Here is a 24,406-nt window from a genome sequence, read left to right as displayed (position 1 = left end):
CGCACTCACACATGATTTCTGTGTTGTTTAATTACTACCACATTCTTTTCACAATTAAAACAATGATTTCTTTTATCACTTGATTTCATTAAGACAACTCTTGAAAACAGTATTGAAAACATTCTCTTAGCAAACAAACATCTTTAGACTTAAGACAAGGTACTGTCATTCTGAAGTATCTCTGACCATTACTAATTTGTCTCAAGACCACCTATACAGGGGTGAAAAAAATGGCACCCATTCCTTATTTATAAAAACCGGGGTGAAAAAAACCATCATCCAAAGTCCGGGCGCCCATGCACCAACCAGTTGCCCATACAACCGGGCGGTTCCTCTAGGATAAACTTGATATCTTAAGTAATATCCACAAGCACAAACAAGCACAAACAAGCACAGGGTAAATACTCCACACGCGTTGAGGAAACCGACTCATCCATGGCGGAATCGACACCATTACTCATTACCTGGAGTAAAATATTCCAAGGAATCAGAGGTGTCTTGAGACAAGCTGTTTTAAGGATGGTCAAACATTTCTTTCCTAGGTTAATCAGTTATAACCCATTCATTTCTTTCCTATTTACAATCATTGCTCATTGGTTTCCACAACCAGTTTATCCTTCTTAACCCTTAACTATGCAATGCTAACTTAGAAATGACTTTCAAAGACTAAAGTGAACAAAATAGAAATCCACCTGGGACTGGTTGTCCATGTGCTACTGCGCTAGAGGCTGCAGACTTTCCTCCATCAGCCTATGGCTAGGCCCAGCCTCATGGTCATAAGTGGCTTTATTTCTTTTGTTGCTAATATCCTCTTCCTCGGTAAGAGGATTCCCTCTGGTTCTCTTTGGAGCCATATCGGTAGCCTTTATAAAAGGACTTAATTGATTAGAGGTTTAATTGAATAATCTCTTTTCTTCCTTTTTACCCAAAAATTAGGATTTTTGGAGTAAGTAGGAATACTTGATAGTTTATTGGATGAGACCTTGCTCCTGTAACTTCCTTGTACTATTAGTATTTTCCCATAATTATCATCTAATTAGGAGAGCTATTTTATTGGGTTTCTCCTTAATCTATATTCCATGAATATCTTATAATTAGCCTTAATAAATTATAATTCCTATCTGCTAGTGGATTACTCACCCTAGATGTAATTTGATATGTTCTATCTTTAGGAATTTTCATAAAATTGATTTATAATTTTTTCCTCCTATACTTATGGTCTAATTTAGGCAATTTTTTCTGATTGTAATTTGTTATACCAATCATTTATTCTAAGGTAGTTTCCCCAACCTTCAATAGTGATTTTGGACCTCAGGTATTTATTTGGTAATTATATAAATTCATTTACTAATCTCCTTTCTCTATTTTATACACAAAATCGATTACTTTTAAGAAGATAAGTATCTAAACTAATTATTTGAGGTTAATATATTTATCACGGGTACTCAAGATGTGTTTTACCTCTGATAATTATCTCAAAGGTTTTTGGATTAATTTACTATTTGTCCCCTTTTATTTTTTCCTAAAAGTAATGTAATTCTATTAAGATAATTAGTTAAACTAATTATCTAAGATTAAGATAATTATCACGGGTCTCATAAGGTATGATTTATCTTTGATAATTATTTCAAAGTATTTTGGATTAGTTTACTATTTTTCCCCTTTTTTTCCCAAAAAATGTAATTATTTTGAGATAATTAGTAAGACTAATTATCTGAGGTTAATATAATTATCACAAGTTCCATAAGATGTATTTTACCTCTGAAAACTATCCCAAATAATTTTGGATTAGTTTGCTTTTTCCCCTTTTATTTTCTCCTAAAAACAGTGTAATTCTGTTGAGATAATTAGTCAGACTAATTATTTGAGGTTAAGATAATTATTATGGGTTTAATAAGATGTATTTTACCTCTGATAATTATCTCAAATTATTTTGAATCACTTTGCTATTTTCCTCCTTTTAATTTCTCCTAAAAACAGTGTAATTCTGCTGAGATAATTAGTTAAATTATTATATAAAGTTAAGATAATTATCACAGGTTTCATAAGAGATGATTTACCTTTGATAATTATCTCAAAACATTTTGGATCAATTTTCTATTTTCCCCCTTTTAATTTTTCCTAAAATCAGTGTAATTATGTTGTGATAATTTGTTAAACTAATGATCTAAGGTTAAGATAACTATCATGGTCTTTATAAGATGTGATTTACCTCTGATAATTATCTCAAAGCATTTTGGATCAATTTGCTATTTTCCCCCTTGTAGTTTCTCATAAAAACAATGTAATTATGTTGCGATAATTATTTAAACTAATTATCTAAGGTTAAGTAGTTACCACGGGTTGCAATAGATTTGATTTAGCTCTAATAATTATCTCAAAGTATTTTGGATTAATTTGTTTTTTTTCCGCTTTTAATTTGTCCTAAAAATAGTGTAATTGTGATAAGATAATTAGGTAAACTAATTATCTGAGGGTAAGATAATTATCATGGGTTCCCTAAGATGTGATTTACCTCTTATAAATATCTCAAAGCATTTTGGATTAGTTTGATCATTTCTCCCTTTACTTTTTGCTCAAAAATAGTATAATTCTGCTTAATTTTTTATGAAATTATTCAAAAAATTACAAGATAATTTTCCTAGCATAATGACAATCTAACACAACTCTGATAATTATCTCATATTAATCTAAACTTAATTAGTATAATTCCCATTAATTTATGATTAAAATGGATAATTTCAACCCTAATATGATATAATAATTAATTATCTTAATATCCCTAAGCTTAATCAAAATAATCAACAAAGAATTTTTAATTAAGAGATGATTTTTGAGTATACATAGGATTAATCTTCAACTAATTAAGAAAATTATAAATAGGTTAACCTAGCTTTGCTAATTAAGAAAGGTTAGTGCTAATTACCGTTAATTAACCAACTAGAGCTTCGATCTCTAGTGATTTCTGTGTAGAGGTCTCTCTAGATGAGAGAGAATGTGGCAAGGCTCCGAGTCTAATTTTTTTATGAAGGAAGGGGGTCTTTTTATAGTTTTTCTGGGCCCTTGGCTGTTCCTGGCAGGTTCTGGCACCTCAAGCAAGGCCCTAGCTTCTAGATAGCACCACCTACTGCTAAAATTGTCCCAGGTAGGTTCCCCATAGCTCTACATTGCACCCTCAGCTTTCAGAATTGATTTTGACTGATTTTACTGGTTTTTAATGATGAAAATTGGAATATCATTAATTTTCAGAACCTTAGGATAAAAAAACTCTTTGTTAATAATAATTACTGAAACCATCCAATTTTTCTTAACTAATTGAATTCCTAATGTAACCTTTGAGGCCCCGTAACTTTTCCAGATTTTTTCGGAATCTAATTCTGAAAAATACTAACCAAGTAAAGCTCTGGTTATGATTCCCAAAATACCAATATCAGCCATGATTGAATCATTCAACAGTGTTTTCAAGTTAAATTTACAGGCCTTGTACAATTTCTAAGGTTTCAAAAACTGGAAACCTTACATCCATCTCTCAAGAAAGGAAAAAGGTTGATAAGCATAGAAGGGCCTTAATGTTCAAAGAAAATGATTGGGTCTTACTTAAGCTTTCCAAGGATTAATTCAGGAAAACAGCGGGCAAAAATCCTACGGGCCATCAAAAGTATTATGCTTAACACTAGAATGGTAACAGGACACTTTTATGTCCTTGGACACTTTTGTGTCCTGTTACGTGACCATTTTTCTTGAATTATTTGAAGAGTATGAGAATGAATTTCTAGGTGCTATATATCCACAAAGTTGCCTTATGAGCTGAAAAAAACTTAGCATTTTTTTTGGAGTATCGGTCTCACCATTAACCTTACTCTTGCACAAAATTTTTGAACCTAAACTGTGTGAAAAAACGGGTCTTGTTTTTGGTTTTTTTTCAATTTTTGGCAACTATACCAATCTAAACTTCATGTTTGTGAGGTTTAGATGGCTAGAGGTTAGGCCTTCATAGTTCTCAACATGTTTTGATGCTTGTAAGGAGAGCTAAGTGTTAAAATTGAAAGTTATGACCAATTTACAAGAATTGCATAATCCTGTTTTTTGGCCAAAATTAGCACTTTTATGATTTTTTTGGGGGCTTTCTTGATATCCAAATTCCATTTTGATTGTGTAAGTGTAATATATAACATAAAGCTAACCTTCCTTGAGTTTTGGGGGACCTAATATGCTATATAGCATAGTATATGATGATGGTTGAGTTTTTTGATTGCTGAAGAATATGATACATTTTAGAGTAGCAAGTATAACTTTCTCAATATTGCTAGTTTCTTAGGCCAATTGTGTGTATTTTGTAGGTAGTAACCATATCTAATCATAGACTACAAACTTGGCTAGATATTGAGTAGTTTCTGTGGGTTTCTACAGGTCATAATGCTAAACCCAGTTTTTTCATGTTTGCTGTATTTAGCACTTTATCATTGCCCCCAAGGTTCCAATTGTAAGAGATCCATTATCGTTTTGACATGCTCCATGGCTCCTTTTGAATCCAAAGGCCCAAAGGAAACTAAGAAAACATGTATATAGTATTTGTATTGAGTGTGACTATAGAAACTTTGATGATAGGTCCGCAGAATGGCAAAAATTCAACTTTTTTGTATCTATTTTTTTTGCCCAAAAAAAATTAGTGAGGTAAAAGCAACCATATGTTTTGGTCACCAACCCATTGAAGTTAGCCGGGCATTTTATCTCATGTCCTACAAAAATCCCCACTCTTATTTATATGCAATCAACCGTAAGAAATTGTTGTTTTGGGCAAAATGCACTGGTCCATCAACTTTGGAGGCTTGTAGTGACCAAGGGATGAGAAAAATTACAAGTTTCTCATTTTTTCCATATGTAGTAGTTATTGAACTATAAGCTCATGAAAGGATTTTTCAAAATGAGTGGATCTAATATGGTTTTGGAAATTTTTCCCAAAACCCTGAAAGGACACTTTTATGTCCTGTTAGGTTACCATTCTAGTGTTAACTAGCGAAAAGATACTATGGTCCTTTTCAAATCTTGAAGCCAATCAATGACATGGCTTATCAACTCAAGTTTCCCAACCATTGGATCATACACAATGCTTTTCATGTGAGCCTAACAAAAGAGAGTCACCAAGAGAACCAATTATTGAAGACCCTCCATAAATCAAAGACCAAGAAGAGGTGCTACAACCCGAAGCTATCTTATTAAGTTCAAAAACTATCCTTTTGAAGATGCTAGATGGATGCAAGGAATACAGCTTAAGGATAGTATGAACCTTGTCAATGCTTACAATGCTACATTAGAGTAATCAAATGTACATGTTTATTTTAAATAACCAATATTTTTGTCTTATAAGACTAATGCTCTTCTTTTATTGTGCATAAATTTAAATAGTGTGCATGCTTAAGGTCATGTTTATGATGAGGACGTCTCTCAAACACCAAGTAGAATTTGTCACTCTACTTTGAGAGAATGAGATGTACTAAAGAGCAGACATGCTTATGGCAACTATGTCTCCCAAGCACCAAATGGAAATCCATCTTGGAATGATGTCATAAGGTAAAAAGGGACCCTCTACCTGCTAAGAAACATAGAATAATGACTAAGACTTTATCTCTTGTACCTCATAGTCGAGGATGACTATGATTTCAAGAGAGAGGTAATGTCATAAATTCTAATATCTAACCAACCCAATTGATTTTATCATATTAAGATGATCATTTAATGTGGGAGAGTAAATGGGAACAAGGGCTAGAATATAGACATGTGCTTATGGATCTATCTCAGCACAGGGCCAAGGTTAAAGGGGTCAAAATGAGAGAGGGTCTACCAAAGATCAAGGCTATCTAATGGAGCTTAAAATACCTTAGGGTTAGCTTCATTAAACACCTCCAAAGGTTAGTGTTAAAAGTCCTTTGACCTTAGGCAAGCTAGGGCTGTGCTTGATGTGGGAACCTGGCCCAAGCTTGAAGTGCTTGTCATGCTTGCTAACTAAGGTGCTTGTTGTGCTTGAGGTGCTAGGGCTGAGCTTGAGGTGAGAACCTTCCCGAAGCTTGAGGGGCTCAAGGTGCTCCAAAAAAGTCAACAAGATCCCTACTCAAGGGGGGGCTAGCCCTCATTGTAGGAGCTAGAGAGAGAACACACACACCCTCACAAGTCAAGCCTTATCTAATGAAGCAACACGAACACATGTCAAGCTTCTCTCCATGTTGCCCTCATAAGGTGCATAAAGCCTATTGGTTGGCCTCTCAAGGGGTCCACTGATAATTTAGCTAATTTAATTAATTGTGTACGCATTTATCAAGTCCTCTCTCTCAAAGGGGAAATGGGGACACTTGTCCCAAGGATAGCATGCTTTCTTGATATGCACTCTGCATGTGATTAGCTAGGCTTAAAGCAAGGAGGGGGCTAGATTGGGGGGTATACTCTCCCACACAAAAACACACACACTCTCTCTCTCATTGTGTGAGGTGCAAAGTGCAAGAGCTCCATCTCCTCAAGTTTGTTGAGAAGTTGAGAGCCTACACCAACACTCTTGGCTATGGAATGCAAATCCAACCAAGAGCCATGCTTCAATGCTTAAGCTTGTCATCTTCTTCATCTTCATTACTATATTATTATGCTATGCTAAGCAAGAAGAGTGATGATAAGTGAGGAACTATTTCTTTCTCCTATGAATGTTTCTGCTTCCTCTTCCCTACCTTCATTCCCCGCTAGCTCTCTCCACCTTTGAAGGTGTTTGAGGCCTTAGGTCTGAGGCCGAGGATGGTTAATGCTTTTACAAAGATTATGTTATGCTCGTGATGCATGAATCTTTCCATCTTCATTGCATCACCTAGGTCACAAGGAACACAAAGATTGTATTGTACCAAGTATCTCTTGATGGGAGAATCTATAATACAAAACCCTATTGGAGGGGGACCACCAGCTCCACATAAATCCGATCCTCAACCGTTGTCAAGTTCTCTAACTCTCTCTCTCTTGCAAAAGTATTGTTCATGCCAAGTTAATTAAGTAATATGGTTATGTTGCTACCGCTAATTAAGTTCACCCTCTATGTTCTCAAGGTAGTATCATAAAAATGCTCACTCTAATTCTCATCATCACAAACATGATTCTAAGAATGCATACTACTTTAATTTTTGCACAGTTTAAAAAAAAAGAACTAGTCTTATAAGACAAAATTATTATTTATTTAAAACGTATTTACATTTTCTTACTCTATTGTATCATTGTAAGCATTGATAAGGTTCATACTATCCTTAAGTTGTGTTCCTTGCATCCATCTAGCATCTTCAAAAAGATAATTTTTGAATTTAATAAGACACCTTTGGATAATCTTACCATGTCTTCATGTCAAAGAGTCGATTCGGGCTAAAGAACCTCTTCTTCATCTTTGATCTCGGGCGGGTCCTCAATAATTGGTTCTTGTGGTGGCTCTCCTTTGTAAGACTTAAGTAGGCTCACATGAAAAGCATTGCGAATGAGCCAATAATTGGGCAACTTGAGTTGATAAGCCATCTTCTTGATTGGTTTTAGAATTTGAAAAGGACCATAGTATCTTTTTGCTAGTTTAGCATAATACTTTTGGTGGCCCATAGGATTTTTGCCCGGAGTCTACCTCAATCAAGCCTTGGGAGATTTGAGTAGGACCCAATCACTTTCCTTGAAAGCTAAGGCCCTTATATGCTTGTTATAAATAGCCTTTGCCTTTGTTGCAAAATGGATATAGCCTCCTTAATCTTTTGAAAAGATTCTTGTAGGTCTCACCTATACTCATCAGCATGGAAGATCTTCCCATGTACCTTAAATAGCAAGGGACATTTAGGTCTTCCTTCAATGATTTCGAAAGGTTCCTTCCTTGTAGTAGGATGGATAGTGTACAAGAGGTAGGTACTTTTCCCATTGGGAATGTTGATCTACTTTGGTAACATAGGTCTTAAGTAGATCTAGAATTGCAAGGTTGGCTATTTCAATTTGGCCATCTGTTTGTGGATGATAGGCCGAAGAGAAATTAAGCCTAGTAGGGTGAAAGCATGGGTTGATGGTGCAAAAAGTAGTGTCCTTGAAACCTCTTGTGAGGCACTATTGGATGTTGTTTTGTTGGCAGTTTTCAAAATCCAAAAGATAAATATTTAATATTTCTAAAGGCGTTGTGCCAACAACTTTAACGGTTCTTGATTTAGTCAAATGCAAGACTCTCTACCTACCCTTTCAGTAGTCTACGAGCTCTCTCTCTCTCTCTCTCTCTCTCTCTCTCTCTCTCTCTCTCTCTCTCTCTCTCTCTCTCTCTCTCTCTCTCTCTCTCTCTCTCTCTCTCTTGCAAGAAGAAGGAAAATTGCAACAGAAACTTGTGGAGAATTGTCATAAGGTGTGGAGACTAAAGGTCCAGGAGATCGGGATGGAGATGTTGCAGCAGGAGATTGGCCAACAAGATGTGTCTGAGCAGCAGCCTCCAATCGATTGTCACCTTTTGTGGAATGTCGATTTCAACCGCTTGGGAGAGCACGTTCCGCACCAGCAACAACCTCCACACAATTTCCATGTTGGATGGCCGGCCATTGCTTGTGGTGTCGGATGTTTTGAAGAGAGGATTGTGCAAAACGAGCCACCTCCAAGTACACTGCAGGGCTCTGAGTGCTTTCAGCAGCATGCGCAATACAATCCACTTCATGATGACATGACTCACAATTACCACAGGGATGACTCACTCACAATTTTCCATGAAGGTAACCATCGAATGCGAGAATATTGGTCTATGATGAAAAGAGAGAGCCGTAGGAGACAACGAGAAAGTGATGCATCAGGTTCAAGTTCAACAGAAGATGTGAATCAGGTTTGCATGAAAGTCTCAAAATGCTAGCAGGAAGCAACAAAAGGCATGACTTGCGATGCTAAGAAAACCGCCTTTCAATGTCTTCTAGGACTGCGAGCTTTTAGACGTTTGCATCATGCATCTGAGAAGTCAATACTATCCAATATTCGAAGCACAATTACTAAAGTCAAAGCATCCATGTCTAAAGAGGAGCTGAAGATTAAAAGAGCTGTTTGCATGATGTTGGTGAATAGTGAAGGAGATCCATCAAGGTCTCTTAGCAACTCCAAGATGGCCAGATTTACTGGATTGCATCGACGAAACTTTGCAGCAGCCAATTCAAGGTTAAAACAGGCTGAGGTTGGCGCATTTCCTTTGCAATTATGTAGTCGTCAAGTACCTCAAAGTTCCACCATCATACAAGCGACAAAAGACCTTGTTTTTTCCTTTTGGCAGACAGAGACAAGAGTGTTGACAAACAAAAAAGATGTGTGTCGAAAACGATTGGGCAGAAAATCTTACATAAAGCATCCAATACATTTGCTTGATGATTCACAGGTATGCTCCTAAAATTTCATAGGTATGAACTTTGGATGTAGAGAAAAGTCATAGAGTTCCTTTCAAAGGTAGTCATGGAAGTACCATGATAGTATAAAAGGCTCTTTAGGTACTCTGGATCTTTGAAAGAGTCTAGAATACCTCGCAAAGGTAGTCTTGAAAGTACCATGCAAGTCTAAATGGATCCTCTAGGTACTTTGGAGGTAGAAAAAGTTCATAGAGTTCCTTTCAAAGGTAGTCATGGAAGTACCATGACAGTAAAGAGGCTCTTTAGGTACTCTGGACCTTTCAAAGGTAATTATTTACCATGAGAGTGAAGAGGTTCTCTAGGAACTTTGGAGGCAGAGAAAAGTCACATAGTTCCTTTCAACGGTAGTCATGGAGGTACCATGATAGTATAAAGGCTCTTTAGGTACTCTGGATCTTTGAAAGAGTCTAGAATACCTCGCAAAGGTAGTCTTGAAAGTACCATGTGAGTTTAAATGGGTTCTCTAGGTACTTTGGAGGTAGAAAAAGTTCATAGAGTTCCTTTCAAAGGTATTCATGGAAGTACCATGATAGTAAAGAGGATCTTTAGGTACTCTGGATCTTTGAAAGAGTCTAAAATACCTCACAACGATAGTCTTGAAAGTACCATAGAGTTCATTTCAAAGGTAGTCATGGAAGTACCATGATAGTAAAGAGGTGCTTTAGGTACTTTGGAGGTAGAAAAAATCATTGAATACCTCACAGAGATTTTACTTTGATGGGTTTTACTTTGAAAAAAGTCTGACCCTCTGATGGGTTTTATTTTTTCTTGCACGGGGTGAGCTTTACATGAGGTTCCAAATGCAATATCCACACATCAAGATCTCACTCAGATGTTTTGAGGGATTGAAACCTTGGTTTGTTCGTAAGTTGAAGGACCGTTACACATGCTGCTGTATTGCTCATATTCAGATGATATATCTCAAGGAAGCATTCAACCACATGAGACACAGTAAGACGGCCATGCACGGCAATGGGTGTGGTTGCATGTGTGCTATATGCTTGCCAAAAGAGGCTCCAAGTAAGTGTGAAGCTACCACGTACACATACACCAGTGTAAGCACATTGATTGAAAGTGTGTTATGTGAAAACCAATGGACTCCGCATTTCATAAGTTGACTTGCTTGAAGGGAGAATGTCCTCAATGTGGGTCGAAGAGAATATTGCTTTGTCCAAACGAAACACTTGAAAGTGCAGCCCAAATTTTTGTTAAGGTGTTTGAAGACGTTGCCTCAACCCATTCTCAAGGCAAGAAGCGCAAGGATCTTCTGGTGAAGGAAGGGATGCAAGGATTTCACAACTTTTCTTAAAAAGCATCTGACCACTTACATCCGACACAATTTTATTGCCCGGTGGCAATCTCAGCAGTTCAAAGATTGCATTCATAGGTTTCCTAGAGATGTAGTGGTCTCTGTTATTGACTTTGCGGAAAATTACTCATTTAAGGAGCAAAATGAAATCCAGTCAATGCATTGGTACTCTTCACAAGTCACCATCTTGGTGCACATTACATACATTCGAGACGAGAAAGACCAGGTGTTAAAATATACACATTTTTACATTTCTGATGACAAAGATCATGACACGCTTTTTGTGCAACATTTCTTGCCACTGCATAGTGTTTGGCTTCAAAATCAGGGATTCAACTTCTTGAAGCGGCACTGGGTGTGGTCAGATGGATGTGCTGCTCAATTCAAGTCATCTAGACCGTTCTTCTTCTTGTCAAGGTACGCCAGGTTTTATTCCACCTCTGATGAAAAGTTTCCAGAAATTTGTTTCTGCCCAGCATTGAAGGTGGGTCATTGTTTTAGGTACTATGGTTTGACTGGCACTGAAATGCTGTGGAGTTTCTTTGCCTCGGGCCACGGCAAAGGGGAGCATGATGGGGCAGGGGCAGTTATTAAGAGGGCTTTAACACATGAGCAGTTAAAGGCTGATGAATGGCACATGAAGTGTGCCAAGGATGTTGTTGGCTTCTTGAAGCATAATTTTAATGATGAAAGTGGTCACACAGGGGTGAATAGGATTTTTTGGGAGGTCCAAGCAACTGAGGTGCCAAGGGAGAAGAAGTGGAATTGCAAGCGAGTTGAAGGCTCACGATCAATACATTGTGTCAATGGATACTCCAAGAGCGACAAGTGTGCACTCCGTTCCAGAATTCTCGCTTGTTTTTGTGAATTTTGTGTGTCCCAGCATTGGAGGCGATGCTTGAACAACACACATGTTGAGTACTGGGAGTATCTAACCCTTGAGGCATTGGATGGTGACAATGCAAAAGTGAATATTTTAGCGATGACGAAGGATCGATCTGTCGATGTATGGTGGGCACCATGACACAATTAGTGATGCTCTATGCATCGGTGATGCCTTTGCCACCAATGCCAATGAAGATGGAGCTGACTTCTACCTTTTGAGGTGCTCACAGGAGAAATACAAAACAGCAAGATCCTTGAGTGATTCCTGGGGAAAAATACTTTCTGTAGGGAGCTATTTGGTTGAGGGGTACTATTACGAGCTAGTGGAAGGTGCTGAGCATATCTATTACATGCCTGCTAGTCAACCAAAAGTGCTTCTTGCATCACACTTGGTTAGATCGATTAAGATACCCTTGGAACCCTTAGAAGGAGAGCCACATAAGTTCAAACTCACTGCAGAAGTATATGAAAATGTGTACAACAGTATGCCAATAGTGATATAGGTTTTTGCCCAAGTAACTTGTAGAAGTACCAGTAATTAAAACTATCTTAAACTATGTAGGAAACAAGGACTTGTAAAAGTTGTATGCCAGCCCAAAGTACCTTATAGGTTCTGTACAGGTATGACAACCAAAAGTACCTTACAAGTAGTTCACAGGTGGAAACTGTATTAAACTATGTAGGAAACAAGGACTTGTAAAAGTTGTTGTATGCCAGTCCAAAGTACCTTATAGGTAGTCCCTGGGTGGTTTTTGTACACAACAATCTATTAAGTTTTGGTATGCCAACCCAAAGTACCTTACATTGTAACTGTTTTAAATTGGGAAACAATAACAGAATCAAAAAAATAACACTTCAATGCTTGGACACTTAAACAGTCTTAAACTACTTGAATCAGAAAAATAACACTTCAATGCTGGGACACAAAGAGAACGCATCCAACCAATTGGAATATATTACATCTTCAACAATTTGACATCAAGTCAGTACATCAGTTATAATGGCAATCAAAATGAAGCCAAAAAATTGGTTTCCACATGGAAAGTAGCATATAAATATACGAGGTTCTGGCACGGGTTTAGTTTAGTTACAAAAGGTACATAGAGGATCTGTCATCCTAAAAAAATCAAGGGACGTCATCATCGCTTGCACTCTATGGGCATGAGCTGTGGCCCACATAAGTACGCATTATACGATGTCTTTTGAAACCCTTTTGCAATTTCTGTGAATACATACTTGTCGTCATTAGTAGGTTTTGGTTTGTTGAATGTGTCCGCCAAGGCACGACGATCTGTAGCATGCTGCCACCCTTCTAGCCAGGCCTTTAGATCTTTTGACAAGTATTGGCTGGAGCGGTGCTCAATACCAGGCACTATGATGTAAGTACCACAGGGATTATAATGACATTTATAGGAACTGTTTTCAATTAAAAGGACATTGCTGGTATCATACCGCTGCAGCTTCGCCAAAAAATTTTGCAATACCTTGAAAAATGATGGCCTTCCACCACCAAAACAATAACTACCCACATCACATAACTGTTGTCCAGCCCATCCACTAATATAACTGTGAACCTGGGGAAAACATCTTCGAATTCTTGAGCCCACTCTGCTGAGCATTGCACTGCTCCATATGTAGACATTTGTCCATGTCACAGGCCATGCAATAAAATCCTGTGCATCTTTCAGAACAAACAGGTACCTGTCATCTGCCTCCTCATGCTTGACAAATGATGTAGCTTCAATATCAGGGACAGACGAAGGGTCATGCTTATCAGGTGTACATGTAAGACAAAGTACACCATTAAGATCTAATATGAGGGTTGATCGGGTTGGATCATCATATGGCAAGGAGGAGATAACTGGGGGAATGTACTTTGGGGGATCTCTGATGATGACGATTTCCTCTACGGGCAGCTTGAGGGTCCCCTTTTCCTTTGGACACTCTGTAAAAGACAGCATTCAACATTGAAAATAATCACGAGGCAATATTTGACATAAAAGAGACAAAAACATAGAGACCGACAAAAAAGTTTCTTTTGCATTCAAAATCAAGAATCACAGATTCTTGTATTACAATTGAAGAGTCACAATTTCTCGCAAACTCGAGGCTTGGGGGGGTGGGAAATACTAGAAGTATTGTGGAGGGGAGTACTCTTTTTGGGAGTCTTCTTCACGGCAGGAGGTGATCTGGGTGCTTCCCTCTCTCCCATATCTCCATCTGCATGATGAGCATGGTGCTTTGAACGTGTTGAAGGGAGCAAAGAAACCCCGAACCCCGACGGCCTCTAAAACACCGGGGACCGAATGGCGCACCTCGAGCCTGTCATGGTAAAGCAAACAGGGGGACACCACCTAGCTTCAGCGGCTAGGACGCAAACAACACACCACCATAACAAAGTTTTCATCCAAGAGAGATGGATGCTTGGGAGTAATGATGAAGAGGAAGGAAAATGAGATCAAGTGAGAGAGAGAGAGAGAGGGAGAGAGAGAGAGAGAGTGAGGGAGGGGGTATTGCGGCTTAGTACTTAGGCACCACAGAAGGATGGCTAATCCGCACACCCTTCACACATACACAAGATCACTACAAACACAAGACTAGGTGGTGATTCCGCACACCTCACATGGGCAAAACATTGCAGGAAAACATACTCACAAAACCTCAAGCTTTATTTAGAGAATAATGCGATGAAATGGGGAGCATAGGGTAGGGTAATGAGAAGGGAGAGAGTGGTAGAGCACATGGCGGATAGGTGGGAGTTGATGGCAAAGACTCGCACAAGGGTTATGGCCATCATCCTTCATTTAGCTGCCCTTCATCTTCCATAGCCCAAGGGTGTAGAGGTCATGCTCAAGACGAGCATGGTGACTGCGGTGATGGTGATGGTGTGGGTTTGTGTGTGTGCACTAGGCACACACAATGCATAGTGTATTCTTTGGTGATGTTGTGTGTGTTTTTGTGTCACGGTGAGCTCTCATGGCCTCCTTATATAGGGAAGGAGGAGAGGATTTAGCAATATTTCTAATTGAAGTGAGTGTCCCACTCTGGTGACTAGGAAAATGGGGTGCATGTGAATGTGGCTCCCATCTTGTCTCCTCATTATTTAAAATACCAGAGTCAATAAAGAGAGAAGAAGAGAGAATGTGGGTAGGATGTAGAGGATAAGAAATATTTACAATAGTCTAGCTTTGGCTAGACATAAGCTTATTAGGGAGAGAAGAGAGAGGTAAGAAAATTATAAGAGAGGTTGTCGAAGGTGGATATTTGTTGATGAGGATGGATCCTCCAAAAATGGTGATAGAATCACTCTAGACTTGCCAAGACCTCATTAAAAGAGCCTTGTCTCTTGTAATCATGCTTGAAGACTTGTAGAACCATAGCCATTCTAGAGGGAAGAAAACTAGGGGTGGAAATCATCTAGATGGAGGTATTATTGAAATTTGAAAGTGGGGTTGAGGTTTGAAAATGAAAACTAGTGAATAAAATATTTGGTAGGGTGGAATAATATACATACATGAAAAATATGTTAGAAAATACTAAAATATATAATGTAATTTATATATATTTAATATTTAAGGTCAAAAGAGAGATCAACAAAGAAAGCTTACTTATTTATGCTACATCGTGATTGATTAGCATAAGTCTTATTTATTTAATAAAGGCTAAAACGTTTGTGAAAAAGGAAGAAAAAATCAAAAGTAACTTATATAATGGGAAATATTTTGGTAAAAGGGCAAATATATATATGGGGGGGTTCCCATGCATGGAAAAGCTTGCCTCCTTAGCCCTCCCCCTAAGGCTAGAGGCATTCATGTCTCTAGCTCTGTTTTTTCTTCCGCTTAGCTGTAGGATCCGATATCGAGTTTCCTTCTGAACTAGCCATTCCATTTGGCCATTGGTGAGATTTCTGGGATATTCATGAATCTGTAACAGGTCCGGGTGATAGCTTGTTCCTTGGAATAGTGTCGGTTGATTAAAGGGGAAGCCCATGGCTTCCAGAACTTTGTGCCAATGTCCTCCAGGATCCCAAGTGAAAAATAGGATCATTGTCTGCAGTGTCCGAACAAAAAAATTTGCATGCCAAATTGGACCAAATTTGTAACCACCAGTAGCGAGAGGGGAAATGAGCATATTGGCTCCTGCAAAGACAGAACTAAAAATTATGATTCCCAAGAGTGTGCCAAGAATCCACCATATATGACCACCTTGTTGGTGTGGTGAGCTCCAGTTGTTTTCAGAATCCTGCTTACTGCCATGATTGGAAAAAACTGCAAGCATATCATGCTTCTTTTGGGTGTGCTGAAACATGTCAGCTTCCTTTACTGATGCTAATAGCAAGCCACCTACCTTGCGGCTTAAATACAAGCGTAATCCACTTACCTTTCTCCAAAGAGAGGATGCACTATTTGTAAAAAATTGTACCAAATTGCGAAGGAGGTCTTCATTCTTGCATTCTATCAGGTTTTTGTCTATCCATGGCTCCTTTGCTCTTATCTCCATGCTGATCTTCTCTCTATATGTTATAGCGGCTAGCCATAGCCATAGGTCTGATGCATCCCATGCAAACACAATGCTGTGTTGTGGAGGAGTTTGGAACATCCTTAAAAGGTTGGCAACATATTGATCATCAAACTTACTATGAACATCCTCACATATACTGGAGGCATTACCCATCTCCAAGTTTATAACACCCTTCAGTAGACTAGAGGCATTACCCATCTCTAAGTCTATAACACTACACAATAAAGTCTTGCTCGGCTGCCAAGCCTCTGGAGCAATATCCAACTCCAAACCTTCAGTCATACTTACCTCTTCATTATGGTCCTCAAGTGAAACTGCCTTGATGCAAGATTCCTTTAGCTTGCTACACTGTCCTGGGTCCATGCTGGTGCAAAGGCTTCCGTTTTCAAAGCCCTCCCCTTTGCTTGATATGTTGTCCACCTTCTGCAAATCCTTGCTAGCAGGCTGGTCTTCCTCTTCTCTTGTATCTTTCATGCCCTTTGCATTCCTCTTACTCTGACGAGGCCTAATCAACACTTTACACCTTCTTACCCTTACTGCCCAATGTTGTCGATTGATCGCTTTGGTGCCTATTTCATTCAAGGTTAAAGATGTACTCACATTTGTAACACAATTTTCTTGACTTAGCTCCCCCACCTGGGTAGCATCTTTTGATTCTTTAACCTCTTGTTCCACTGCTTCAGTTCTTTGAATAAACTTCTCGCTTGATCCTTCTTCGGTTACCTTCATCTTGACCTCTTCTGCAAGACCAATGATACTTGGTGTGCGGGTACCAATTGATGGTGGGCGTAGGATGATTGTAAGTGGTGATTGTGGCGGACGTAGAATTTGTGTTGGTGGGGCTGGTGCTCGGGGTGGGGGTGTTCTTTCTCTATGGGGTGACAAGTGGTTCCTCCTACCTCCTCTATTATATATTTGTCGTGGTTTGGGACAGTAGTACATACCATGACCGTCTTCTCCGCAATTGTAGCAGTGATACTCTCTGTTTTGTCGTCATGCTCTTCCAGGGTCTTGATCTCTTTCTTGACTCCTCCCTTGCTGTATTAAGTGGATAGAAAAACTCTGCAGTTGGTCAGTAATATGGGACAACATATCTTGTTGGTCATCTCTTACCCCAAGAGCCGGTGGTGGTGGTGGAATGGTGGTTGTCATAGTTGCTGGTCGACGCGATGTTCTTGCTTCTATTGACTCGGTTTCTTTGGCTTTCATTCACAGCTTCTTGTCCTTAAGGCGAGCAATCTCAACGGCTAACTCGTACGTAGCCGGGAATCTACCTTTCACCTTCTCCTTGAGAAGCGGCCATAAGCCATGCATGAACCGATCTTTTTTTAGGAAATCGGGTGCAGCTTCCCCCCTTGCCAGTGACTCAACCCACCGTTCCCACAAATCCACAAATTTGGACTCATAGGTGTCATATTCTAAAAGACCCTCTTGCTTCAAGTCTCTCAACTTGTCCCACAAATTTTCTGAAGTGGTACCTCCCCCAAAGCGCCTCTTAAAAGCAGTTTTTAAGGGTTCCCAGTCATCCTTGGTTGCTTGTGGAAGTGCATTGTACCATGATCTAGCTTCTAGCTTCATGAGATGCTTAAAGATTCTAACCCGGGATTCATCCGTATCTTTGTTGCTCACTACACATGCTACTTCAAAGTCATCTAGGAAGTCTGTTACCAAATCCTCCCCCTTCTTTCCTTTAAATGTTGGAAATGCTACACTTGCCATGATTATTAAGAGAGAGCTAGAAAGACACACTGCTTAGCTTGCAAAAGTTTTTTTTCTTCTTTACAAGGAGGCATATATACCCTCTTATACTAGGACATAGATTAAAACTTCAAACGGTACATTGCCTTGTACCAAAGGTAAGACAAATGGTTGATCTGGTGCCAGAACCTCCAAAAACCTCTCCCCACCCGGCATGGTGTCAATGACGTGCTGGTAGTGAGCCTTCAAATCCAGTATTACCTTGATTGAGCGTACACGTGTTGGTATGTGTGATCTGTCTTGAGGTAGGTTGTACTGATTCATGTGAAGCTTAGAGGTGCTTAGTCACTGTCCAAGCTTGTGGGAGAGGGTGGTGTTCTTTCCTGAAACAAACTCAGTAGATCCCTAGTTTCTCTAGTGAGAGTGTGAGCCAATGATTCCGTTATCTGTGCTGTAGCATCAGGTGCGACTTGAAAACTGACTGTGATAATTACCTGGTGACTTGAGTTACCCGATTCTCAAAGTAGAATAGTGTTGATTCTCTATTGTGTAGAGCTCCTTCCATTTTGTTGTTGTGGGTTGGTTGTAGGTTGCGGACATGGTTTCGACGTTCTCCTTCTTCTTCTTGGCACTTGGCCTATGTATATCCACTGGGTTTGGCGTGTTGGTTGACTCTCCCATTGCAAATCGATTACCGTTATGCCTAGCACTCGAGCTTGGATGGAGATGTGGAGTTCATCTAGTTGTGCTTGGAGGTCTTCTTCTTCTGTCGTCCAATTAGCAAATCCTGCTAGCCATTCATCCATTCACAATAGCTTAGGGGTTTCAATCTTGTAAACTGAAGGGTTTCATGAAAAGTTCCTCAGTGGGGGCACCAAATGAAGGGAGAAAAGAGAACCCCGAACCCTGACGGCCTCTAAAACACCGGGGATCGAATGGCGCGCCTCGAGCTTGTCATGGTAAAGCAAACAGGGGGCACCACCTAGCTTCAGTAGCTAGCACACAAACAACACACCACCATAACAAAGTTTTCATCCAAGAGAGATGGATGCTTGGCAGTAATGATGAAGAGGAAGGGAAATGAGATCAAGTGAGAGAGAGAGATAGAGAGAGAGAGTGAGGGAGGGGGTATTGCGGCTTAGTACTTAGGCATCACAGAAGGATGGCGAATCCGCACACCCTTCACACATACACAAGCTCACTCCAAACACAAGACTAGGTGGTGATTCCGCACACCTCACCTGGACAAAACATTGCAGGAAAACATACTCACAAAACCTCAAGCTTTATTTAGAGAATAATGCGATGAAATGGGGAGCATAGGGTAGGGGAATGAGAAGGGAGAGAGTGGTAGAGCACATGGCGGATAGGTGGGAGTTGATGGCGAAGACTCGCATGAGGGTTATGGCCATCATCCTTCATTTAGCTGCCATTCATCTTCCATAGCCCAAGGGTGTAGAGTTCATGCTCAAGACGAGCATGGTGACTGCGGTGATGGTGATGGTGTGGGTTTGTGTGTGTGCACTAGGCACACACAATGCATAGTGTATTCTTTGATGATGTTGTGTGTGTTTTTGTGTCACGGTGAGCTCTCATGGCCTCCTTATATAGGGAAGGAGGAGAGGATTTAGCAATATTTCTAATTGAAGTGAGTGTCCCACTCTGGTGACTAGGAAAATGGGGTGCATGTGAATGTGGCTCCCATCTTGTCTCCTCATTATTTAAAATACTAGAGTCAATAGAGAGAGAATAAGAGAGAATGTGGGTAGGATGTAGAGGATAAGAAATATTTACAATAGTCTAGCTTTGGCTAGACATAAGCTTATTAGGGAGAGAAGAGAGAGGTAAGAAAATTATAAGAGAGGTTGTCGAAGATGGATATTTTTTGATGAGGATGGATCCTCCAAAAATGGTGATAGAATCACTCTAGACTTGCCAAGACCTCATTAAAAGAGCCTTGTCTCTTGTAATCATGCTTGAAGACTTGTAGAACCATAGCCATTCTAGAGGGAAGAAAACTAGGGATGGCCTGTGTCACCATTACATGAGAAAACTGGAGTCCACTACAAAAATCATAGCTCCGCGTTCATAACTCCAAAAATTCTGAAAAAATTTGAGCTAAAAGTTGAGATCACGAGCTACATCTTTCATGTTGAGCGCTCCTTCAGATTCGGGGTTCTTCTTTACTTAAAACACTCAGCCAAATAATGTATTATTTGTGGCTGCAAAAGTCTTTTGGTGGTCCCCTTTGAGTGGACTTCTCTCTTGCCTTCAAGTGTAAGCTCCTTCATGTGTATGAAAACATGACCTAGAGTTTTGAAAAGATTGGCAATTATCTAGATGGAGGTATTATTGAAATTTGAAAGTGGGGTTGAGGTTTAAAAATGAAAACTAGTGAAAAAAATATTTGGTAGGGTGGAATAATATACATACATGAAAAATATATTAGAAAATACTAATATATATAATGTAATTTATATATATTTAATATTTAAGGTCAAAAGAGAGATCAACAAAGAAAGCTTACTTATTTATGCTACATCGTGATTGATTAGCATAAGTTTTATTTATTTAATAAAGGCTAAAACGTTTGTGAAAAAGGAAGAAAAAATCAAAAGTAACTTATATAATGGGAAATTTTTTGGTAAAAGGGAAAAAATATATGGGGGGGTTCCCATGCATGGAAAAGCTTGCCTCAGTGTGGACTGCGAAGGTCTATTCTTTTTGGAAGATCCACCTATGTCATAAAACAACACATTAGCCCCATGCAGACATTGAAGTTGACAAGTCCAATACCATTACCACTTACCATCACTGTTTTTCTTGCGCTTCTTTGACACCTTCACCATGTCACTCAGAAAGATGGGAGAATCTGGATTCTCATCACTAGCTACCATGCGCTGCACTGCATCCACTCCCTCTTGCGCTATTGCCTCCGCATCGTCAACCATTGCATCTTCCTTTGGACTGCTTTCGCTTGGTTGTGGCTTAACTGTTGCTGTGCTTGCAAGGGGGTCTACCTTCACAACTGGAGTGCCCTCACTGGAGTACAAACTATGGGCTTCAGGAGTAGCTTGTAGCACAACCTTTGACATGTCATCCTGTTTCGACGCCACACAAGGAATATGGCCAGAACCTGCAAGCACATCAGTGAAGTTCAGGCTTGTGCAATCAGCAGATACTTCAAGGCAACCTAAACTGTTCTTGGATTTATATGATATTGGAAGCAACGATAACCAACCTGTATGCAGGAGCATTGATTTAAGTGAATCTGGAATACTACTCTTGCAAGAGGCGTCCGCACATACCGTCTCTGATCCAAGTCAGGCAACAAAACACAGAGCATGGTATGCATGACCACATGCTAGCGTGTATACACAAATCACATGGGAAGCCATGAATGCAAGGCCACATGCAGCACATAGTCCTGGAACAGAGAATGTAGCCTGCATGTGGCTCAAGTGCTGGCCAGCTCTATCGGAAGCAATAACATTGTGTCACCAGCCTTCACCTGCTCCAACATGCTCTCACAAAAGTTGATCTGTTGCACACACGTACTTGCTGGTGCTTCCAAGTCAGACACTTCTTTCTGCATGACAAATGAAGAAAAAAAGGCCCACAGGGATTAGATATGAGAACCACCATTACAACACAAAGTACCATGACAAGAACTTTTGACAGAAAAAACTACCATAAAAAAGTACTTTGGACACTCCAAAAAACCGCCAAGGCAATTAAAAATACCATGGCAAGTAGAAAAGTACCTTGGACACTACCACCATAACAGAAAACTGCCATTCCATTAATCAAGGAAAAAGCTACTACCATAACAGGAAAGACTATCATGATAAAAAAGCCACCATGACCAAAAACAAATTACAATGACTAGTTTCTTGGACACTACACACTAATAATCAATGACCGTACAACCACCTTATAGGAAAAACTACCTTTACAAGTACCTTGGGCACAACCACAATAGCAACAAACTTCCTTAAAGAAACAATCAACCATAGCAAAAAAAACCATGAAAAAGTACCTTGGGCACTGCCACCATAACAGAGATGGCTTTCCAAAAAACCTCTAAGGTAATGACATATACCATGGATAGTAGAAAAGTACCTTGAGCACTACAACAATAGCAAAAGAAAAGTACCATAGCAGGAAATACTGCCATGAAAAAAACACCACCATGATCAAACGAAGTACCATGACAGGCATTTTGGCCATTACATGATACCTGGAAAAATAGCCATGACCCCTGCACCTGTCATGGTAGAAAAAACTACCATGACAAGTACCACAATAATAGACAAACTTCCATGGAAAAAACAAATACTCATAGCAAAAAAAACCACCATGGAAAAGTACTTGGTCAATGTCACCGTAACAAAAAGAATGTAAAAAGAAACTACCATGCCAAGTACCTTGGGCACTATTACCATGATAGAATCCCACAATAGCAAAAACTACCATGTCAGGTATGTTGGGCACTTAGCACCATAACAGAAATAACTGGCATGACAAAAACAACCATCTAAATAGAAAAGAGTACTATGTCAAGTACCTAGGGCATTACCACATAAATAGAAATAACTGGCATGGCAAACAAAACCACCTAAATAGAAGAGAGTACCATGTCAAGCACCTAGGGCATTACCACATAAACAAAAATCATGCCTTTACTTGGTCGACACATACCTGGAGACGATCCACCTCATCTCTTATGTTCGAGCTGCTTACATCGGCCCCAAGAGCTGTGAGTGCACTAGTTAGAGCAACTATCTTGCCTTCAATCACCAAAAAATCAGGGTCAGTATCGACAACTCCCTTCATGATGGACCGCAATATCTGGAGCTCTTGCAATTGCCCCTGAAGCACTGCCACAGCTGAAGATGTCCCTTGTATCTTCCACATATTTTGGTTCCTGTCTTGTAGCTCTACTCTCACATTATCCAATGTTGTGTTCAAAACCTTTAATGCATCCCTTTTTGCATCCAGAATCTGCTCCAAGGCTGTGCATTTACTTGCTGGCTTATAAAGGAGGCACTAACTAGAGAAGTGATGCCAGATAAGAGAGCATTTTGCCCACTTTTATGACTTGCCCCGACATTGTCAAGACGAAGGGGCTGAAGTGATGTCCCCTCATTATTCTCCAGCCAAATCTTTACTTTCTTGTCAATGCCACCCGGAAGATTCTTGCAATGGTCCAAAACCTGTTCACCAAAAGCAGCCCATGCAACCTTTCGACCTGCAGGATCTTGCCGAGCAATTGGGCATCGCTCGTACACAAATAGCGTTGCAAACTTGTGTGTGATCTCTTTGTTGGCTGGCATGCTTTGGTAGACTTTGTGAAACAGTAACCTACATTCGTCTACAAACTCAGGTCGCATCATATGCAGAAAGATTTTAGAGCCCTTCTCCCTTTTCTTCATGAAGATCGACAACCAATTCTGATCTATGACATCAACCTCACTGAGGTGCTGGTAGAGCTTGCCCTCCAAGCTTAAGCCATACTCCTCATGAAACTCCTCTCGTGTGTAGCAAAATCGAGTTTGCTTAGGGTATTGAATCGTCCAGGAAGATCTTACTACAAACCACATTTGACATAGTAAACAAACATAAACAAACATTGAAAAGAACATTTCTACAATTGAAGAGATAGAGTTGATATGTACCAATGCTTTTTTCACTGATAGTTTCAGACTTCATGCCCAATGTTGTGGAGCTCCTAGGCTTGCTACTGGATGAAAGCATGCTAGCTGAACCACCATCAGCTGCTGCCATGGTGCACTTTCGTGGTGGAGTCTTCATATTACTGTACAAACAAAAAAACACAATCCATGATTCACAATGTCCTCAAACAAACACATTGCTCAACTACAACAAGAGAGAGAGAGGGGGGGGGGGGATTACAGTACCCGGTGAAGATTGAGGTCGCACAGAGTGGGTAGGCGTCTGCACTTCTTCCTTGCTCTGTTCACGCAGGGTGCATGAAGATGCAGTAGCGCGTGGGTAGCTTCCTACTGTGTAGAATGGCATGCAAGAGAAGTCACAGTCACCTTCTACCCGTAAACAATGTTCAAAAAATGATGGCATTCTTGAAGTGGCGGCATTTTCCATTTCTTGCAATTTTCCACGTCCCCGATAAATTATTTGAAGGAAAAAAATAAAACTTGAGAAGTACTTCAAAAACCAACTAGAAAAGCCCTTAAAACTGACCACCATTTCATGCTTTCACCCAGTACCTAGATTCTCAAAGAGACCCTTCCAAAAATTATTGGCCATTTGAGGATCTCTATCTGACACAATCGATGTTGGCAAGCCATGGTGTTTAAAATTTTTGGGTATGAAGAGTGTTGCCATTTGGTGTGTCTTAATATTCTTTTTGACAAGTATAAAATGTGCTTGTTTACTAAACATGTCTACTATTGTCCATATTCCTGTATTCCCATGGATGGACTTGGGAAATAAAAAGATAAAATCCATGGATATGCTCTCCCATGGTGATTTAGGAATTGGTAAAGGCTGGAGAAACCCATGTTGCTTCCCCCTATCATACTTTGTCTTTGGCATACTA

This window comes from Adiantum capillus-veneris, chromosome 3 (genome assembly GCF_014529385.1).
Source record: "Adiantum capillus-veneris isolate H3 chromosome 3, ASM1452938v2, whole genome shotgun sequence".
Lineage (NCBI taxonomy): Eukaryota > Viridiplantae > Streptophyta > Polypodiopsida > Polypodiales > Pteridaceae > Adiantum > Adiantum capillus-veneris.
This window is presented reverse-complemented; position numbering follows the sequence as displayed.